This window comes from Colobus angolensis, unplaced genomic scaffold (genome assembly GCF_000951035.1).
Source record: "Colobus angolensis palliatus isolate OR3802 unplaced genomic scaffold, Cang.pa_1.0 Scaffold160, whole genome shotgun sequence".
Taxonomy (NCBI): domain Eukaryota; kingdom Metazoa; phylum Chordata; class Mammalia; order Primates; family Cercopithecidae; genus Colobus; species Colobus angolensis.
Window position 1 is genome coordinate 6,404,409 of NW_012114711.1, and position 7,398 is coordinate 6,411,806.

General features: G+C 41.3%; 1 pseudogene; it reads right to left on the reverse strand.

Annotated features, from left to right (window-relative positions):
* The window catches only part of LOC105508395, a 19,904-nt pseudogene that overhangs the window by 11,671 nt on the left and 835 nt on the right, over positions 1–7,398 (reverse strand).

Genomic DNA, 7,398 nt, shown 5'->3' on the forward strand with positions numbered 1-7,398 from the left:
ATAATTAAACATATAATTATACTATATATATATATAATTGTTTTTTGAGGGTCTCACTCTGTCTCCCAGACTGGAGTGCCGTCGTGCAATCATGACTTACTGCAGTTCAACCTCCTGTGCTCAAGTAATCCTCCTGCTTCAGCCCTCCAAGTAGCTAGGACTACAGGCGCACACCACCATGCCAGGATAATTTTTATATTTTTTGTAGAGAGAAGGTTTCGCCATATTGCCCAGGCTGGTCACGAATTCCTAAGCTCAAGCGATAAACCCACGCTGGCCTCCCAAAGTGCTGAGAGTACAGGCATGAGCCACCATGCCTGGCCTCATTTAAATTTTATATCATGCCAAATAATTATGTTTATATATCTGTCTCCACCACAGAGATGGCCAGGTGCAAGTGTCGTATCTCCTATCTGAATGCAGATTAGACAATAGGTCTTTATTTTATCAAGTTTGGTTTTGCCAGAATTCATCCGAGTATCCAGCACACAGAGGAAGTCCTCATGCTTTACGGAAAGAGGGTTTCTGTTTTTGTAAAAGGGAATTCCATTTGAACCTATATTTTGAAGGTAAAAAAATGGAGGAGAACATCGCAAGGAAGCTGAATTAGTCTCCTCTTGATTCTGATCTGAGGCTGCTGATAATTCAGAAATTTGAAGGTGATTATTCTCAGTCTTTACCCTTGGGCCTTTGTTCTTTTAACTATTATTGAAGTCCCATCTTTTAAAATTAATGACCCAGTATGACATTTCAGAGCAGCTAAAATTGATTTGTCTATTTACTTACCTCTTTTAAATGTAAAATAAAATTGCATTTGTGTGCAAAATCCCCCAGCACCAATGAAAATTGCGATTCTACATTTGCTGAGAAATCTCTTTATTTGTCCTCTGGGAGATCTTAAACTTTAGTTGCCTTCTATTAAACTTTTATGAGAACAAAACTAGCAATGACTTTTTCTCCAAACAGGTACTTTTTGTTGTTTCAAAGAAAGAACACATTCTTGAAACAGAACTTGTTCTTTTAAACAAATTACTCAGTGTCATTTACATTGAAAAGTGAGGGTGGGGAGGGGTGTGAATAAATTGCAGAATATTAAAAATAGGTCATATTTATGCTTTCTGACTTGTCTAAATATTGCCTCAAATATCTTCCCCAGGAGGCCTAAAGTGCTATAATTTAAGTTTTTTGCAGAGACAGAGATATACTGTTAACGCAGGTTAGTCTCAAACTCCTGGGCTCAAATGATCTTCCTGCCTTGGCCTCCTTAAATTCTAGGATTACAGATGTGAGCCACTGTGCCCAGCCTAATTCATATTTTTATGGAAAGCATTATTTTCCCTTCACTGTCCTATTTTATTTATTTTTGAGTTGGAATCTTGCTAGGTTGCTGAGGCTGGAGTGCAGTGGTACAATCGTGACTCACGGCAGCCTCAATCTCCTGGGCTCAAGTGATCCTCTTGCCTTAGCCTCCCAAGGAGCTGGGACTACAGACTTGTGCCACCAGACCTGGCTGATTTTTTAAAAAATCTATTTTTAGTAGAGACAAGGTCTGGCCGTGTTGCCTGGGCTGGTCTCTAATTCCTTAGCTCAAGTGATCCTCCAACTTTGGCCTCCCAAAGTGCTGGGATTGCAGGTGTGAGCTACTGCACCCAGCCTAATTCATATTTTTATGGAAAGCATTATTCTTCCTTCTCTCTCCTATTTTAAGATATAAGTGCACTGGGAACAGTGATATATTAGCGAAGGCTGATATGGAGGGGACAGTCCTGGAGTAAGTCCTGGTGGGCAGTGGCAAACTCCATCAGAAAGGTCTCACCCTGCTTTTTGATGTGTCTACCTGTACTCAGCTGTGGGTTTTCATGTGAAATTGAACTACCTGTGGCTCATGCCTGTAATCCCAGCACTTTGGGAGGCTAAGGTGGGTGGATCACCTAAGGTCAGGAGTTCCAGACCAGTCTGGCCAACATGATGAAACCTCGTCTCTATTAAAAATACAAAAATTAGTGGGTGTGCTGGTGGGTGCCTATAACCCCAGCTACTCTAGAGGCTGACGCAGGAGAAACGCTTAAACTCGGGAGGCAGAATTTGCAGTGATCTGAGATCACACCACTGCACTCTAGCCTGGGAGACAGAGTGAAACTCCATGTTAAAAAAAAAAAAAGCAAAATAAAAAATTAAATGAAGAGATGAAATTGAACTACCTGCCTAAAACCCAGAAAGGGGGGGAATAGAGAAAGTATTCAGCATTGAGGCCGATGCAGTTAATGCTAAGTCGAGCCATCAATGCTTTTTGACATCATTTTCCTTGATAGTCCTGTTATCTTTTCATTCACTAAGTTACTAAAGCTCAGGCTCAGAGGTTGTGGTAGGCATTCCTGTGGACCCATTTTAGACTTCTGACCTCCAGGACTATGAGATGATACAGTAATGTGGTTTTAAGCCATGAAGTTTGTGGTAATTTGTCACAGCAGCCATAGGAAATGAATGCAGGGGTCATGGGTGATTTCCTGTTTTCCTCATGTCTCATTCCATTCCACCCTCATAGCCTTCCAGTTTGACTCTAGTATCCACTCACTTCTCTTCCCCGCTGTGGCAACATCCTGGCCCACCCTCCTGGGCACAACTGCCCCCAGCCTCTGGCCTGGGCCCGCCAACCCATTTTCATGCTGCAGTCTGCCTGATTGCAGGAAAGCACAAATAGGTTTATGAAAACCCCTGCTTTGAAAAACCTTTAATGTTTTGCTATTGCCATTAAAATTAAATCCAAATGTCATCCTGAGAAGCACCCAGCACTGCATGCTCTAGTCCCTGCCTTCTTCTCCAGCCTTATCAGTGTTCAATGGTGGTTTTGAGGCAGAATGTCTGGGTTCAAATTCTGCCTGTGCCACTTACTCTCTGTAGGACCTTAGACAAATAAACCTCTCTATGCCTCAGTTTCCTCTTCTATAAAGTACCTAATTGTATGTTTGTGAAGATTAAACAAGTTAATCGAAATAAAATGCCTGGCACTGTTCTAAACACAATACAATTGGTAGGAAGCCTTATTCTTACCCATGCTCATGCAAATCATGAGCACTGAAACATCTGGTGAGTGAATGAATGCGTAAATGAATGGAAGTAATGTTACATTTACAACTTCTCTCTGGGTTCCATTGCTTCTCTCTCCAGTGCGCAGAATGAATCAGTGTCACAGACACACAGTCAAAATTTAGATAAACCAAGAGACATACAAAGATATACAAACAACAGGATCTAAGATCTGGTTTACTGTGAAGAAAGATGGAAACGCTTTGAGGCAATTGCTAAACTCTTGAGGGCATCTCGAGTAAGCACTGAAGGACACTCAAACTAGCATTCAGATCTAACATTGGTGTATCTAAGAAATATTGATATATATTTCTAAGCTGTTCTTACCTTTTCTGAATTTTTTTTTTTTTTTTTTTTTTTTCTGAGACGGAGTCTCGCTCTGTCACCCAGGCTGGAGTGCAGTGGTGGGATATTGGCTCACTACAACCTCCGCCTCCCAGGCTCAAGCAATTCTCCTGCCTCAGCCTCCCGAGTAGCTGGGATTACAGGTGCATGCCACCATGCCTGGCTAATTTTTGTATTTTTAGTAGAGACAGAGTTTCACCAAGTTGGCCAGGCTGGTCTTGAACTCCTGGCCTCAAGTGATCTGCATGTCTCAGCCTCCCAAATTGCTGGGATTACAGGTGTGAGCCACCACTCGTGGCCTCCTGAATTTATTTAATAATGTGTAGCCTTCTAACTGAAGAATAATATTCCTGACTGTGGTGTTTCCCTAGAAAGGTGTGAACTTGCCAGATGCTAACAGTACTCCATGTCTATGGTATTTACTTTTGGGTATGTCCTACAGAAAGAGAATATTTCCAGTAGGATTTCTGTGCAGTAAATGTCAGTTCCTTTGCAGATAAAGTTTTATGTCCTTTAGGATGGGTGTATATTAAGAGATAACAGAAAATGTCGTGTGTGGGAGAGAGGAGTTTGAGATTGCTTTGGTTGTCTTCACCATGTCCTAAGGGGTTGAACTGGGCATTCTGCCCAGAGTTCTTTCCCCCTTGAGTTTAATGGCCTCAAAGTTCTATCCTGCTTTCATAGGTATATGCTTCAATAATTGAATTAAGCTTCATGTTCTTAATTTTTTTTGCTAATATATAAAAATGTAATTACTTTTGTGGGGAGGTTTATTGAGCTATAATTTATAAGCAGGAAAGTTTACCTTTTAAATGTACTTGGTATGGTTTGGGTCTTTGTCCCCATTCAAATCTCTCATCAAATTGTAATCTCCAATATTGGAGGTGGGGCCTGGTGGGAAATGACTGGATCATGGGGGTGGATTTCCCCTTTAGTGCTGTTCTCCTGATAGTGAGTTGCAGTGAGATCTGGCAATTTACAAGTGGGTAGTATCTCCCCACCACCCCTTTTTCCTGCTCTGGCCATGTCCTGATAGTGAGTTGCAGTGAGATCTGGCAATTTACAAGTATGTAGTACCTCCCCACCACCCCTTTTTCCTGCTCTGGCCATGTAAGAGGAGCCTACTTCCCCTTCACCTTCCACCATGACTGCAGGTTTACTTCCCCTTCACCTTCCACCATGACTGCAGGTTTCTGGAGGCGTCCCCAGCCATGCTTCCTGTACAGCCTACCAAACCATGAGCCAATTAAACCTCTTTTCTTTATGAATTACCCAGTCTCAAGTATTTCTTTATAGCAGTGTGAGAATGGACTAATACAATACCGTTCTATGCATTATGGCAAATACAGAGTTATTTAATCACCACTATAATCAAAACATAGAACAATTCTATCACCTGTCTCTCCCCTCACTATTCTCATGCGCTTTTGTAATAAATACCTCCTCCCATCTTGAGCCCCCTGGCAATAACTGATCTGTTTTTTGTCTCTACAGTTTTCCCTTTTTCTTTCTTTTTTTTTTTTTTTTTGAGATGGAGTCTCGCCCTGTCGCCCAGGCTGGAGTGCAATGGTGCGATCTCAGCTCACAGCAACCCCCGCCTCCCTGGTTCAATCGATTCTTCTGCCTCAGCCTCCCGAGTAGCTGGGATTACAGACACCTGCCACCACACCCAGCTAATTTTTGTATTTTTTTTTGTGGAGATGGGGTTTCACCATGTTGGCCAGGCTGGTCTTGAACTCCTGGCCTCGTGATCCGCCCACCTCGGCCTCCCAAAGTGCTGGGATTACAGGCATGAGCCACTGCACCCGACCTATAGTTTTGCCTTTTCTGGGTGTCTTATGAATGGAGTCTATTATATGCAGCCTCTTGAAAGTGGCTTTCTTCACTTGAGACTCAGATGTGTTGCTGTGTGTATCAGAAGTTTGTTCTTTCATCTTGTTCAGTAGTATTCCATTGTACGGATATGCTCCAGGTTGCTTATCCATTCATCTGCTGGAAGAAATCTGGATTATTTCCAGTTTGGAATAGTTTGTGACTACACCACTCAACACATTTTAGTGTGACCATAAGTTTTTCTTTCTCTCAGGTAAATATCTAGGAGTGGATTGCTGGGCCATAAGGTATATGTATAGCTAGTCTTATCAGACACCAGTAAACTGTTTACCAAAGTGACTGGGCCCGTTTGTGTTCCCACCCACGGTGTATGAGAGTTGCAGTTGCTCTTCATCCTCATCAGCACTTGCTATTTCCAGGTTTTTCAATTTTAGACATTCTAATGGGTATGTAAAGGTATCTCATTGTTGGCCAGGCGTGGTGGCTCATGCCTGTAACCCCAGCACTTTGGGAGGCTGAGGCGGCAGATCACAAGGTCAGGAGTTCTAGACCATCCTGGCCAACATGGTGAAACCCTGTCTCTACTAAAAATAAAAAAATTAGCCATGTGTAGTGCCACATGCCTGTAATCCCAGCTACTCAGAAGGCTGAGGCAGGACACTGCTTGAACCCGGCAGGCATAGGTTGCAGTGAGCCGAGACCATGCCATTGCACTCCAGCCTAGGAAAAAGAGTGAGACTCCATCTTAAAAAAACCAAAAGGTATCTCATTGTTGTATAATTTGTATTTCCCTAGTGATTTTTATATATGATATGATATGATATATTATATTATTATTTTAGACAAGGTCTCACTCTGTTGTCCAGGCTGGAATGCAGTGGTGTAATCACAGCTCAATGCAGCCTGGACCTCCTGAGTTTGAAGTGTTTCTCCCACTTCAGCCTCCTGAGTAACTGGGAATACAGGCACACAACACCAACCCTGGCTATTTAAAAGAATATATATAGAGAGAGTAAAGGTCTCATTATATTGCCCAGGCTGGTCTTAAACTCCTGGGCTCAAGCAATCCTCCTACCTTCACTTCCCAAAGTGTTGGGATTACAGGCAAGGGCCACCGTATCTGGCCTCTTAGTGATTGATGATGTTGAGTATCTTTACATATGTTTGGTTGCTAACCATATAGCTTCCCTTATTACACTTATTTCTTCATATGTGATATATATTTTTACATACTACACTTTTGCTGATAGTATATAAAAATAGAATTGATTTATATATATTAACCTGGTATCCTGAGACCTTCCTAAATTTACTTGTTAGTTCTAGGAGTTTTGTCAGTTCCTATGATTTCTGTGTAAAATCACCATCGTGTCATCTTAAAATAGGGACAACTTTACTTCCTTCTGAATTGTTACACTTTCTATATCTTTTTCTTGCTTTGTTAATGGTTATAGACAAATGTTAAGAAGTGGTAAGATGGGGGCATCCTTCCTTGCCTTGTTCCTGATATGAGGGGGCGAGTGTTCAATATATTACCATTAAGTCTGATATTGGCTATGGATTTTTCATGAATGGCCTTTACCATATTAAGGAAGTCCCTTCTAATCTTATTTTTTTGGCAGTTTTTGAGTAGGGATTGAATTTTAAGTGGTCTTTCTACATTTATTGTGATGATGACAGTTTTTCTTTTTCAGTTAATATGGTGAATTGCGTTGATTGGTTTTAGATCATTAAATCCACCTTGCATTCCTTGCATTTAGGATAAACCCCAATTGATCATGATGTATTATCTTTCTATATACTGTTGGATTCAATTTGCTGACATTTTATTAAAGTTTTTTTTGTTTCTATGGTCATGTGGTCTACTAAGCTGTACATTAATTTTTTTTTTTTTTTTTTTTGTAGCACTGATTTTATGTCATTTGGGTTATGCTGGCCTTAAAAGGAGAGGAAAACTGTTTCCTCCTCTATTTTCTAAACAAATTTGCACAAGACTGGAGTTCTTTCTTTCTTTCTTTTTTTTTAACAGGCTTAATTCACTTTATTTTTCTTGTATAAAAAGCCTATGTTGTAGCCACAGCTGGAGCCTGGGTCCGCTGCACGGAGACTCTGGTGTGGGTCTTGACAAGGTGG